General features: G+C 49.4%; 1 long non-coding RNA gene across 1 annotated transcript; it reads right to left on the bottom strand.

The window, feature by feature from the left end:
- Nucleotides 1-2,593: 2,593 nt before the first annotated feature.
- Nucleotides 2,594-13,567, bottom strand: LOC148213642 (uncharacterized). Its single transcript, XR_015794203.1, has 3 exons — nucleotides 13,430-13,567; nucleotides 4,510-4,581; nucleotides 2,594-2,923 (listed from the first exon to the last, which is right to left on the bottom strand). It is a non-coding gene; the product is annotated as an uncharacterized LOC148213642 (long non-coding RNA).
- Between the last annotated feature and the right edge of the window lie 314 nt (nucleotides 13,568-13,881).

Raw genomic sequence — 13,881 nt, 5'->3', positions numbered from 1 at the left:
CGCGGGACCCCGAAGGGCGCCACAGAAGGGAGGGAGGGAGGAAGAGAGGAAGGAAGGAAGGAAGGAAGGAAGGAAGGAAGGAAGAGCTCCACTGCCATGGTGGAGGCAGCCAGCGTCTCCTGCCATACTTCCTCCCCACCCCCGCTCCCAGAGGCACCAGAATGAAAGTGTAAGTAGCTTTTCCTTCCAGAGTTCGAATTCCAGAAACGCTATTTCTGCTGCTTCTGCATCACTGCAAAGTGTTTCTTCACCAGCAGCATCTTCAGGTAAAGAAGTGTTGCAAACCACTGCCTCGCAAAGATGCACCATACCTTCATTGATACATAAAGTGACACCTGAAAATCAGGAGAAAATGGATCATGCCCTTGCAAGAGCAACATCTGCTTCTGGATCAGCATTGTCCATAACTGAAAATGCATATTGGCAGGAAGCTTTTCAATTATTACGACCAGCGTATCGTTTGCCAAGCAGACATTCCTTGAGCAAGCCTCTTTCGGAGTCAGAATACGAGCGTGCGATGGGATCTGCACAAGGAAAAATCAGCGAAGCTCTATGTCTCGCAGGACTTACAGATGGACGGACAAATGTTCGGGGAGAAGGAATCATCAACTTTGTGATAACAACACCGCAACCAGTCTTTTATAGAAGCACTGAAACTGGAGAGAACAGACATACTGCAGAGTATATATATCAGCAGTGAAAGATGTGCAGTTTTAGAGGACATTGAGAACATGGGTGAAGTCTTGGCTTTGCTGACTGACGATGCAAGTAACATGGAAGCTGCGTGGGAAATCATCATGGACAAGTATCCACAGATTACTGCAATAGGATGTGCACCTCATGGACTAAACTTACTTCTGAGTGGCTTCATGAAACTGGACACCCTTCAAAGGATTTATAGAAGAGCTAAAGAAGTTGTCAAGTACGTCAAAGCTACTCATGTTGTCACCGCAGTCTTCAAGAAGAAACAAGAAGAAAAAAACGCAGAGAATAAAATAGTGACACCGAAGCTCTGTAGGACAACACGCTGGGGTGGAGTGGTGGTCTCCTTTGAAAGTTTACTGAAAAACAAAGAAGCTCTTCAAGCAACAGGAATAACTGAGGATCCTAAAATCCCCAGAAATATCAGGAACGCTGTGCTTGATGTGGACGTCTTTTGGGTTCAGCTGCAGAACTCCCGGCAGATTTTAACGCCAATTTCTTCAGCAATCTGTTCATCTGAATCAGACCCAGCACTTTTGTCAGAAATTCCTAACCACGTGGCTGTGATAAAAACATCTCTTTTTGGAAACCTAAGTGCATCTCCAAAATCAAGGGAACGATCTTGTTAAGAAACAGGAAGAATGTTGTTGCCCTCCAATACATGCTGCTGCAAATCTACTGGATCCACGACTCAAAGGCCGCGGTGTGAGTGATGAGGAAACAGCTGCTGCGTTTGACTGGATGACGAAAGAAGCTGCGCTCTTCGGAATGAGGTTGGAAAAGGACTTTCAAAGGTTGCAGGTTATGGACCATCTTCAGGGATCTGGGCCAGGAACGCCCCTGGATTCTGCAAAACACATCCCTCCTGCAACACGGTGGCCAGGTCTCGGCGCCACACCACCTCTGACACCGCTCGCATCTCGCTGACTGCAGATTCTGCATCTTCTGCTGCACGTGAAAGAATCTGGTCTACGTCTGGTAATATTCACACCAAATCAAGAAACAAACTGACCCACGAAAGGGGAGAAAAGCTTGTTTCAATCCGTGCAAACCTACCGTTTTTAGAAGTCCATGAGAAAAACGACAAAGAGGAAGAGGAGGAAGAAACGGAAAATGACGGCAGCAGTTCAGAAAATGAGATAGAATAAACTGCACGTATATCTTGTGTCTTCTGCTTCTTTTCTTTAAAGCACCACTCAATGAGTAGACCTTCTATGGAGCTTCGATATTGAGGTGGACCTTAACTTTATTTGCCGTTGGCACTAAGGGGCAAAGCGGATGATTTTTTATGTTGATGGTTTCTTGCTTTTTTTCTTGCTTTTCAGGGAAAGGGGGGTGGTTACCTGTTTTATTGCAAGCACAATACTTTTATGTACACTGCATTTCACGCAATTTGTAAAACTGCTCCACACTGAACTTTTTTTTCAATTTTTCCAAAATTTCTATTTTTTCCTGAAAAAAATGGTTTTTTCTCAGGCTTCAACATTTCTGGAAATCTTACATCTCTATTCCCTACCCTTCCAAACCAGCCCCCTCCTCCACTCCAACCCCTCCCGCAAGCAGGGTCCAGAGCTGGTCACAGATCACAGATCGCTCCACTCTGACAACAGGGGGAGACAGGAGGGGTGGAAAGAGAGGGTAACGTGGCAGAAGTGTCTACGATTATTTTTATTGTTTTCCTCGCCACCTAGTGTCCCCTTGAGAGAGGGCGCAGGGTGGCCATCTCAATTGACATGAATTAATAAAATAAACAGAGCAGGGTCCTGGTTCAAAAAGAAGAGGGTGCGAATCAGAATTGCTGCAGTGTTTCACTTGATGACCACAAGTCTCCTCAACCAAACCCCACCTCTGCCATCTCAGCTCCCTCCAAGCCACGTCGGAAGGTCCCATTAAAGCTCCACAGTGGGGAGATAGTCCTTCCCAGAAAATGGAAGTCCATGAGGCTCCTCCACTGGGAAGGGAGACCCTGCTGCACCTCTTCATCCTTCTTCACTGTAGCAGGGACCACCATCTGAAGGAAGGAGTGGACCTAGGTCTTTCATACCTCTCATGCCGTCCCCTGAAATTTGCTCCTGGCCCAGCTGACCAGTTTCCCCAGTGAGAAGATGGGGCAGTAAGTTTGCTCTGCTCCGTGGCGACACGTTTTCAGATAGGCATCGTCTTTGGTGTCAAGAACGTTGGTTCTGCATCAGAAAGGCAGGGAAGTGAGAAGTTCAGGAACCTGGTCATGCAAAAATGCAGTGTCCGTGAGCAACGTAGGCTCCCTCATTGTCGTAACTGAGCACAGTATCACATCCCGTTATAACACCTACTCACAGGCACATGAGTCAATTACATCCTGTTGTTTTGGTTAAAAATCCATGGGTCTCCTTATACGCGGATCGACTTATCCGCAAGTATATCCTGGAAATACGGGTACTTTAAAAGAGTAATACTGTATAGATTTTTAGAAGCAGACCCTCGAATTTTCAGCCAGATCATTCCCAACAACTTTGGGTGGGGGTCCATAAAAGTGAGATAAACTCTAGAATGCCCACCCGCAGCATACAAATTCAAAATCAATTTCTAGAATAGATTTACCAAAGAAAAAAGAAAAAAGCAGATAGCTATACTGGCTGGGGAATTCTGGGAGTTGAACGCCACCCATCTTAAAGTTGGTGAGGTTGGGAAACACTGCACGAAACACTGAATTTCAGCGGTGCTTAAAAGTTTGTGAACCCTTTTAAATTATCAGCATTTCTGCCTAAATACGACCTAAAATGTCATCTGTTCTGCACACAAGTCCTACTAGCAGATGGAGAGGACCCAGTTAAACAAATGAGTCAAAAACATTATGCTTGTTCCTTTAGTGGTGGAGGAAAGTGGTCTAAAGCTACAGATTTGTGTGTGGCAAAAGTATACTGAAAATTCAAAAGCGTTTCCAAACTTTTTAGCCGCACTGAATTCTGGAGGGTCTCCAAGCCTTGGCTCTTAATTACCCTTCTACCGTATGTATGAACATGGGGGACCATAAAGGGATTGATTTTAAATCGTAACGTTATTTAGAGAAGTTGCTTGATTGTTATTAGAGATTTTGTTGGAGTTTTTAATCTCGTTAGAAAGCTTGTATCATCTCTAATCATCATGAACGTGGCACAGCTTACACTGATGTTTTAATCTTGCACATCTAAGCCGCCATCACTGAACGCAGTGGGTGACACGTTAGTTCCATAAAGGGCGACAACAGTAAGAACAGCAATTATGCCATTGCCGGATCTCCCTGTTTCTCCTGGAGTGTAGTCTTGGTCACAGGAACACAAAGCATCTGGAGTGTCCGTGTTCTGGGAGAGAAGGAAAGGACGGAGTCTTCTTCCCAAAACCCGAACTCAAGGCTGGAAGCCAACCAGCTTTCTTCCAGAAGAATCCTTCAACTGACCGAGATACAAGGGAGAAGGCGGTCGTAGCACGGCGCCCTATGTGGCCTTCTTCCCATGGAGAACCATTAAAGGAACGGGGTTTGTTCAGCCCAGTATTTCTCAAGCTTGGCCATTGTTAGATGGCTGGGCTTCAACTCCCAGAATTCCCAAGCCTGCATGCTTGCGGATGGGTGGAATTCTGGGAGTTAAACGCCCACGTCTTAAAGCATGCTGGGTGGGGAATTCTGAGACTTGAAGTCCCACATCTAAGAGTTGCTAAGGTTGAGAAACTCTTCACCAGAGTATCAGAATCTTCTTTACCGTATGCTCTGCACTGCTTTCACACTCACTTCTTTACTTCCACACACTCCTTACACACACGCCGCCCTTGTCCATTTTAATCCCATCCTACCTCAGCGCAGGTATCTTGCCGCTCGTTTGGGGTGTTGATCAAATTGGCCATTACGAAAACAACACTTTCGCCCTAAGATGGGGGAAAGAATTAGAAAGACTGTTTCGGAATTTTGCTAGACAAAGCAGAAGGAAGATGAGGCAGGAAGGAAGGAAGGAGCGAAGGAAGGAAGAGCTCCAACGCCGTGATGGAGGCAGCCGGGGTCTCCTGCCATACTTCCTCCCCACCCCCGCTCCCAGAGGCCACTGAATGAGGTCATCCAGCCCTCCCAGGGCAGTCCCGCAGCACCCCCGACGGATGCTTCCCTCCCCCGCCCCCCAGTTCTGTTTAAACCCCTCCAGCGAAGGAGAACCCCAGCACCTGAGAAACATGTGTGGCGCTTCCCTCGCACCACCCTGGCCGCCATCTTGACTTTTCTGACCATGCCCGTGGACATCCCTGCGCCCCAGTGCCGCATTTCGGCATCCGTGGCTGGTGAAGGCAGGTCGCAAGAGGGAAGAAATGGCCCCGCCTGTGCTGCTGTTCCTCAGGTGCCCGCTAGAGTGCGGTGGAGACCACGAATGGCCCAGCTTTGCTTCCCGCCAGCCTGTCTCAACCTGAGCGACTCTGAGATGGGCGGACTTCGACTCCCAGAATTCCCCAGGCAGCATGCTGGAGAGCCCCCCACCCAATACAGTTTTGGAGGCCCTCAACAGCCCCCTAAGAACGGTGCTGCGTTGTGTTGGTGTCACCCAGTGCACAAAGCGTTGGATGAGATCCAGGTTCGAGTCCCGCATCAGGCGTGGAAACTCCCTGGGTGACTTTGGGCCACACACTTTCTCTCGGCCAGCCTACCTCACAGGGTTGTGATGGGGCTCCGAGAAAGCGAAGCGAAGGGAAGAAAATCCTCCTGGCTCCTTGAATTTCACAGACACCTCAGGGTGATTCTCTGGGTAATTACGCAGCCACAATTTACCATTGCCATTTGGAGTGAGGTTTTCATTTCCACGTCACCTCTGCAGACCTGGGAACTCTTAGTGGTCCCCCATCTAAGCACTAACCAGGATTGATCCTGACTGGCTTTCCAGGTTCAGCCAAGGTTGGCCAGCTGCAGAAAAAATATCCTAATTTGCAGCGAGGAGCCATTGTGTAAGGAGTAGAAACTACCTTTTAACAAAACGTCCTGCTAACTAGGCTTTCTGATACTTAACGGTAACGTGGTTACGCTTGGAATTTGAATGTCTTTACAAAAAGGAAAGGGTCACACCAAGGGGAGACCTGGGAATGAAAGATAATGAAACAAGTGTTGCCTTTTGTTAGTAAGAATTTGTGAATCAGGGAAGGAAGGAAGATAACAGCACAAAGGACAGAGATTTAGTGGAGACAGGAGGGTCCGGGGGAAGGAAGGAAGGAAGGAAGGAAGGAAGGAAGGAAGGAAGGAAGGAAGGAAGGAAGGAAGGAAGGAAGGAAGGAAGGAAGGAAGGAAGGAAGGAAGGAAGGAGATTATAGCTCTATTTAAACCATGGGCATAGTTTATCCCTCCACCCCTTTCCTTGAAATCCCAATATTCCCAAATCTGATGTCCAGTGTGGGAGGGTGGGAGGATTTTAATAGGAATACAGTAGTTGGTTTTAATACATCCTGGCTAGTCATTGCTGATTCCATAAAAGCTAAGCAGGGTTGGATTTAGCGGGATGGGAGACCACCAGGGGATCCCAGGGTTGTAGGCTAGACTCAGAAGCTGACATTCCAGAAGAAGGTTACTGCAAACCAATTCTCTATCGTGGCCAAGTGGTCCCAAGGAGTGGTCTTGAGGGCATCTGTGAGATTTCATGAGAAGTCTGGAAATTGTTCTCCTCTGCCTGAACTATCAGAGGACCTCTGCCAGTCCAAAGGACACCACCCTTCCCCAAACCTGGGCCTTTTAAATGGATTGGGCCACTACCCCCCCATCTCCAGCATTGAGTTCCTGGCTGGGGATGATGGGCCCTGAAGCCCAAGCCTTCTAGGGCCTACCCGTTTCGGGAGGTTTGGAGGAGACAACGCAGAGGACGTGAACCCAGTTCTGAAAGCAAAAGGGTCGGACCACGGGAAGTCCGAACCCGGTACCTGCGGGGGCATGACGTAGTCCACCACGTCCCAGGTCCTCTTGCCCATCTCCGAGGCGCTGGTGAAGGCGACCCCCTTCGCCTTGGGGATCACCGAACTCTGATCGAGGGATCCTCTTCCTGGTACCCCTTCTTGGCCAGAAACACCCCTTCTTTATGCAGCCAGAGGAAAGAGGTTAAGCGGTGAAAAAAGGGCACGGGGTCTGTGTGAATCGGAGCGGATGGAGTCAGGTTTTAAATTTCAGGAGTGCCTATTCTGGGGGGTTCAGGAACAGATTTTTAAGTTCAGCCACAAGCTGGTGGCATCTCCTTTGGAAGTATTTAAATAGACCAGGGAAGGCGAAGCTTTTGGGCTCGGCGTGTCAAAAATTCAGAAAATGCCTATCTTGACTCTGCTGGAGTGTCACACCTTCCCCCGGAACAACAGAGAAACAATTCTTTCCATATTCACGCATTTTTATAAAATCTGGCGCTTTGTCTTATAGAAAGAGGCGTCAAATAATTACCAAAACGAAATACGAGTAAAACAAACTCAGTTTCTGTGGTAACGCAGGGAGATAGTTGTTGTCAGGGGTTGGTGAACGCTGGCACATCCCCCAAAACATGGTGGCGTGTCACCCTTGACACGCGTGTCGCAGGTTCGCCGTCACCGAAATAGAGGCTGGCCGGCCGGCCCTCTCTCGGGGATGTCGTGACAGTCTCTACCGGCCCTGGACCGGTGGTGGGACTGGACGACCTCCAGGGTCCCTCGCAAGCCTCCTCTTTCGTGGGTCTGCATCGGAGGACTTTCCTGATGCAAGAAATCAGTTCATTATGAACCTGGTGTATAGCGAATAGTGCAATGACAATAAACTTATTCTATTCTGTGCTATTTGTGAGACTAAAATCAGAAAAAACAAAGAAGGCAAAAGTAAAGCGATTGTTAGATTTGAACTTCGGCCACCAAGTTCTCTTTCATACTTTGGAAATGCACCAGATCATAAAGTAATTTGGTGGAGAAAAGCCCAGCAAAAGAGAAAATTCTTCCTCTTAGATTGCAAAAGGGGCAAAAAAGGTGTTTTTCTGCCCAGATGTTTGAGGAGGATACCCGAGGAGGACGAGAGGAGTCAGCGGCCTCCGTCTCCATCGCTCTCGCTAGCGGCGGGACGGGACCGCGTGAGGGAAGACGGTTGCCGTGGCAACTGGCAGGGTTAGGCCTAGTTGAGCAGAAGAGGCCGGAAGCCTCGACCTTGGCTTGTTGATGAAGTAACTGGGTTGGGGACAAGAACCGGCTTGTGGAGAGGATATTTAGCCACAAAACCCCAGAGGGGAAACGGGCATTTAAAGGGAGTCCCCGGGTTAATAGCGCCCGGTTTACGGACCAGCCATAGAGAAGAACGGAGCCTATGGCAGCAAAATTCAAGTTAAATGCACAGTGGTTTGAATTAGGGTTAACCCTAACCCTAACCCCACCCTCTATCCCCGTGTTTCTCAACCTTGAGCGTTTTAAGATGGGTGGACTTCACGGCTGGCTGGGGAATTCTGGGAGTTGGACTCCACCCATCTTAAAATGCCCGAGGGTGAGAAACCCCGCTCTATCCAGTCCCCTGTGCTGCTGCTTTTCTCGTCTCGTTTCTCTCTTTCTCATTCTCACACAGAGTCTGCTTCACCAAGAAAAAGCGACGGTAAAGCCCCCGTTTTGCACACAGAAGACACCCCGTGACAATCCCGGCATTTTCACGTAGGGTTGGAGGGTTGGGGGCTTATGCAGGCGATCATCACTTATTATGCAGACCGGGATATATTTTTCCAGTCCAACCAGAGCTTTGTGAATGTTGTGCCACTGCCTATAGATCATGATAGATGATGATCACTGTCTGCCTGATGATGTTCAGGGAAGGCTCCATGAGTTTAAGGGACTGGACCGTGGGCTATGCAAACGTAGGGCATGATTGACAAGTTAGTCTTTGAAAAGCAAAACTCGGTCCTGTTCATAACAGATGTCTCCCTCTCTGCCCCGTGTCAATGCAACTTCCTGCCCAATGGTTGCTGCCTCGCCATAGCAACCCAGGGGCTCTCTGTCTGTCTGTCCCGGTTGCCATGGTTTCCTAACTGGCACAATCACGCTGAGCCAAGGTGGGAGCCAGACCAGGCCTGGAGGTTGGAGTGGACCCATCAAGGCTCTCCAGTTGCCATTTCCTCCCCTCCTTTCCTCCCCCTCCTTCCTTCTTTCCTGTCCTTCCTTCCTTCCTTCCTGTCTGTCCTTCCTTCCTTCTTTCCTGTCCTTCCTTCCTTCCTGTCTGTCCTTCCTTCCTTCCTTCTTTCCTGTCCTTCCTTCCTTCCTGTCTGCCTTTCTTCCTTCCTTCCTTCCTTCCTTCCTTCCTTCCTTCCTTCCTTCCTTCCTTCCTTCCTTCCTTCCTTCCTTCCTTCCTTCCTTCCTTCCTTCCTATCCCCCCTCCTTCCCTCCTTCCTTCATGTCTGTTCTTCCTTCTTCCTTGTACTTCCTTCCACTCTTCCTCCTCCTCCTTTCCTTCATGTCTCTGTCCCTCTCTCCCTCCTCTCCTTCCTTCCTGACCTTCCTTCCTTTCTCTCCCCTCCCTTTCCTTCCTTTCCTTCTTTCATTCCTTTTTTCTTCCTCCCTCCCTCCTGTCTTTCCTCTCCTCTCCTTTCCTTTCTAACCGTAACCCTGTCCTGTCCTGACCTAACACTAACCGTAACCCTAACATTAACACGAACACGAAGACTAACCCTGTCCTGTCCTGTCCTGTCCTGTCTTTCTCTCCCTCTCCCCCTCTTCCTTCTCCCGTCCCCCTCCCTCCCTCTCCCAAGGCAGGGAGAGCCTCTACGTCTCCTCTGTTCCTCCTTCCGTAAGTATCCTTTGGAAATGAAAGGGCGACCCCCCCCAAGAAAAGGAGCTGGGCAGGGGAAAGAGACGGGGCAACAGGGAGTCGGCCCCTGAAGGCCGGGCCCGGTTCAAGGACCGGGGTCTAGGAGCCAGGGGCTTATGGCGTTTGTTATAACCGCTTTGATCTAAGAAAGGAAGAGGAAAAGGGGCAGCGAATAATAGATGCAGAGATAGTACGTGGATATATTTGTGCGTGTGTGTAGACACACTATATCTGTAATAGACGCACACTATAGTTGGCTTGCTCTCTCTACACCAGTGTTTCTCAACCTCTAACTTTAGGGTGGGCGGACTTCAACTCCCCAAATTTCCCCATCTCAATGCTGGCTGGGGAATTCTGGGAGTTGACGTCCACCCATCTTAAAGTTGCCAAGGCTGAGAAACAATGGCCTAGGCCATAAATGTGATTGGTCTGGTTTTGGCTTAGTAGGTGCCGTGAGCTGTAAACTCCAGCCAATAAACTCCAGACAAACGTAGCTGAGGATAATGCACAAACCCAGGTGTGGTTGACCAAGTTGTCTACTCGGCTCCATTTTGTGCCTTGCAATCGTAGGTCCCTCGTGCACACCCCAAAGACCTTTCACGGTGACCTCACAGTGCGAATAATGCACATTTGTGTCCTTTTTGCCATGTCACGGCCCACATGAGGTCACTAGTGAGGTGGCTGTATTATGAACATCCCTCAGCCTATTATTTCCTCCTGCTGCTTTAGTTCTGTTTTTATAGTTTTTCATGTTTTTCATAATTATTACATCTTGGCTTTATGTAATAACGGTGCGCCGCCCAGAGTCACTTTTTGTAAGATGGGCGGCCGTAGAAATTTGATTAATAAATACAGAAATAAATCCCTCCCCCCCACGCCTTTAGAGCTCATGGAAATCTTCAACAGGAAAGGTTTTCGTTGGCTATCTTGAGTCCCCCCCCTTCAAAATAAAACTCTGAGTCCAGGTATTTTTGCCCCAGATGGCATCCTTCCTGCCTCTACGTTCGGGGTTCTCCACCATTTTCATCTGCCCTGGAAAGCCCTTCTGACTTGATACCAAGACAGGCGTTTCCCTCCGTAGCTTGCCGAGCCGCTCAACGGCGGGTCGTTGCAATCCTGGCGTAAAAGCCAGGGAGGTTTGAAGGTTTCTGTTAGTTCTGCAGCACTACGATAGGAGCCCGGGGATCGGAGTCTGTTCTGACGGAGCCTCTGCGTTGCAGGTGCCGGTCGAGCGGCTGGAGATTGTTGTGGGCAGCGGTTTGTCTGAATGCCTTCTCTCCGGGGAAGACCTGGGGTTTCGGGGTCGCACTGCTGTGCTTTGCCAAGAGTGCGAAAAGGTAAGCCCCCTTTTCCTCTGACTTGAGCTGCGATCCCGGGAAGCCGAGCCTTTACGTGGCTCTTTCGTGCTTTTGAAACCTCTTTTGGAGTTTTTTGCCGTCAAAGCCACCCACTTCTCCAGCTCCTGGAATTCCTCTTTCCTCCCAGCCTCGAACGTTGTGGGTTTCTGTGTCCAGCTCCACACTTCTGATGTTGGCTTTGCCAGCCCGGAAGCATCTTTTGGCCACCCCAGATTTGCCCATTGCATATCTCCCAGCTGCTTTGGGAAAACTTTGATGGATTGATTAAGTGCCATCCAGTCGTTTTCGACTCTTAGCCACCACATAGATAGACTTTTCTGCATGACAATCTATCCCTAAGCTGTTCTTTCTCTCCTTTCAGCTAGCCAAAGTTGGCATTCTTTTCTTGGCACAACTTAGCTGACCTGGAAAAAGCAAAGCAGAATCTCACCCGGTTAACTCTCCGATGGGAGATGGCGAGGAAACCCCAAGGTGGTAGCCCGGATTGGAGAGTCGAGAAGACCTCCGAGAAGAAGGCAGGGGGCAAACCGTGGACGTCCCATACAATCCCAAGCTTGACCGAAGGCCTGGTTCTCTTAGAGAGACGCAAAGAGCAAGCAAAGTGAGAGAGCTGTATCTTGGATCCGTAGCCATCCAAGCTTCTGCCTGCAGGGAGCTGTGTTTCAATCGACTTTTCTCCTTTTGATTTCAGAGTCTTGCAGACAGCAGTGAAGGAACAGATGCTCGTGGCGGGTCTACAGGAGCATCCCCTTGAGTCTTGGATTAATAAAACGATTCTGAAGAAGCTTGCTTTCACTTCACATAGCTGTTGATCTTTGAACACGCGGATGGCTCAGGCTTTGCTCATCCGTCTTGGTGTGGTTACACTTTTTTTAAGATCTCTGTTTTCTCAGCCAACCCTCCCCGTCCACTTTGTGCAGTAACAGCAGAACCCTTCATGGTGAAAGGCCTGGGGAAACGTTTTCGTGCTCTCCAATTATCGAGAGAGTTGCCGACCCAAATGGCCAGCTCCGTACCTTTTTTCTGAGAATTTTTGCAGCTTCATTTCAGTAGAGAAGGAATGAGAGAGAGAGAGAGAGAGAGAGAGAGAGAGAGAATGAGAAAGGTTTTCATTTGTGGGATTCAAAGCCAGGGGACAAAAATCATCAAATTGATCAGATTGTCGGGGCCCCTTCTCTTATGTATTTATTTATTTACAATTTTTATAATTTTTTAATTTTTAATTTATTAAATTCCTCCCATTCCATCTCCCCCCAATGGGGGACTTTGGGCGGTTTACACAAAACATTAAAACCATAAATACCGATAAATACATAACATTTAAAAATTTATAAAGATTACTAAAAAAGAGGAAGAGAATCCAAGAAGATGAAATTGCTCGCTTAACACAAATAACCAAAGAAATTGTGAATATGTAGAGGGACAGAAAGGAGAATAAGGGGAAATTTATCCTATTGCCAACTTTCACGTAACATTTTTAATCATAATTTTGTCAGTTATTTACTTATATGGCTGCCCCTTTTGTGACACACAACTCTGTGTGGCTAACAACAGTAATAAAAACAATACAAGAAAAGTCAGGTGTCTATTCCAACAATTGCACCCATTCATCCATGCCAGGGTTCTTCAACCTTGACGACTTTAAGATTGTGTGGACTTCAACTCCCAGAATTGCCCAGCCAGCATGGGGAGTTGAAGCCCACACATCTTAAAGCACATTCGCTGGGAATTCTGGGAGTTGGTCCACCCACCTTAAAGTCGTCAAGGTTGAGAAACGCTGTTCTAGGGAGAATATCATAATATATGATCACACCAGCAACGTTTTAGCCCAGTTGTTCTACAAAATCAGCCTCTCGGAGACGTTTAGGGTTAAGTATGACACAGGGACCCCCAAAACTGGGTTTGAATAAACCAGGGTTAACGCTGCATGGGAACGTGAACACTCAAGAAACTGGCCAACTGTATCACAGCCTAGCAGGTCAGGGGAGCACAGCTTCGGTCGACGGCAGCTGCGTTCGCACCTCGCCAGCCAGCAGAATGCAGCCGAACCGCGGAGGGCAGCGGGGCCACGCAGGACAGGCTGGACCGGGGGAGAAAGACTGGGGGGCAGGCGGCATGTTGGGGCTGCAGAGATCAGATCAGGTAGATGGTGGGCGAGAGTGGTAGCCTCCTGCGGCTCCCGCGGCCCTCAGTCCATCGTCCGCATCGTGGCGGTTCAGACGTGCAGCTCAGCGCGGGACCCAGAAGAGCACTGCGGAAGGAAGGAAGGAAGGAAGGAAGGAAGGAAGGAAGGGAGGGAGGGAGGGAGGGAGGGAGGGAGGGAGGGAGGAAGGAAGGAAGGAAGGAAGGAAGGAAGGAAGGAAGGAAGGAAGGAAGGAAGGAAGGAAGGAAGGAAGGAAGGAAGGAAGAGCTCCACTGCCATGGTGGAGGCAGCCAGTGTCTCCTGCCATACTTCCTCACCACCCCCGCTCCCAGAAGCACTGAATGAAGGGGTCCGGGAGGTCATCCAGCCCTCCCAGGCCAGTCCCGCAGCACCCCTGACGGATGCTTCCCTCCCCCGCCCCCCAGTTCTGTTTAAGCCTCTCCAGCGAAGGAGAACCCCCAGCACCTGAGAAACATGCGTGGCGCTTCCCTCGCACCGCCCTGTCCGCTTTCTTGACTCTTCTGACCGTGCCCGTGAAGATCCCTGCGCCCCAGTGCCGCATTTCGGCATCGGTAGCTGGCGAAGGCGGTCGTGAGAGGGAAGAGACGGCCCCGCCTGTGCTGCTGTTCCTCAGGTGCCTGCTAGAGGGCGGCAGAGACCACGAATGGCCCAGCTTTGCTTCCCGCCAGCGTGTCTCAACCTGAGCCACTCTGAGATGGGCGGACTTCGACTCCCAGAATTCCCCAGGCAGCATGCTGGAGAGCCCCCCAACCAATACAGTTTTGGAGGCCCTCGACAGCCCCCTAAGAACGGGGCTTACAATGAAGATTTAATCTTGCACATCTAAGCCGCCATGACCGAATGCAGTGGGTGACACATGACTCCCATAAAGGGTGACTGTTGGATATTTGCAAGAT

Source organism: Python bivittatus, unplaced genomic scaffold, assembly GCF_059951505.1.
Source record: "Python bivittatus isolate LINGU-HERP-01145 unplaced genomic scaffold, Pbiv_v1 ctg000940_np1212, whole genome shotgun sequence".
Classification (NCBI taxonomy): Eukaryota; Metazoa; Chordata; class Lepidosauria; order Squamata; family Pythonidae; genus Python; species Python bivittatus.
This window is presented reverse-complemented; position numbering and strand designations above follow the sequence as displayed.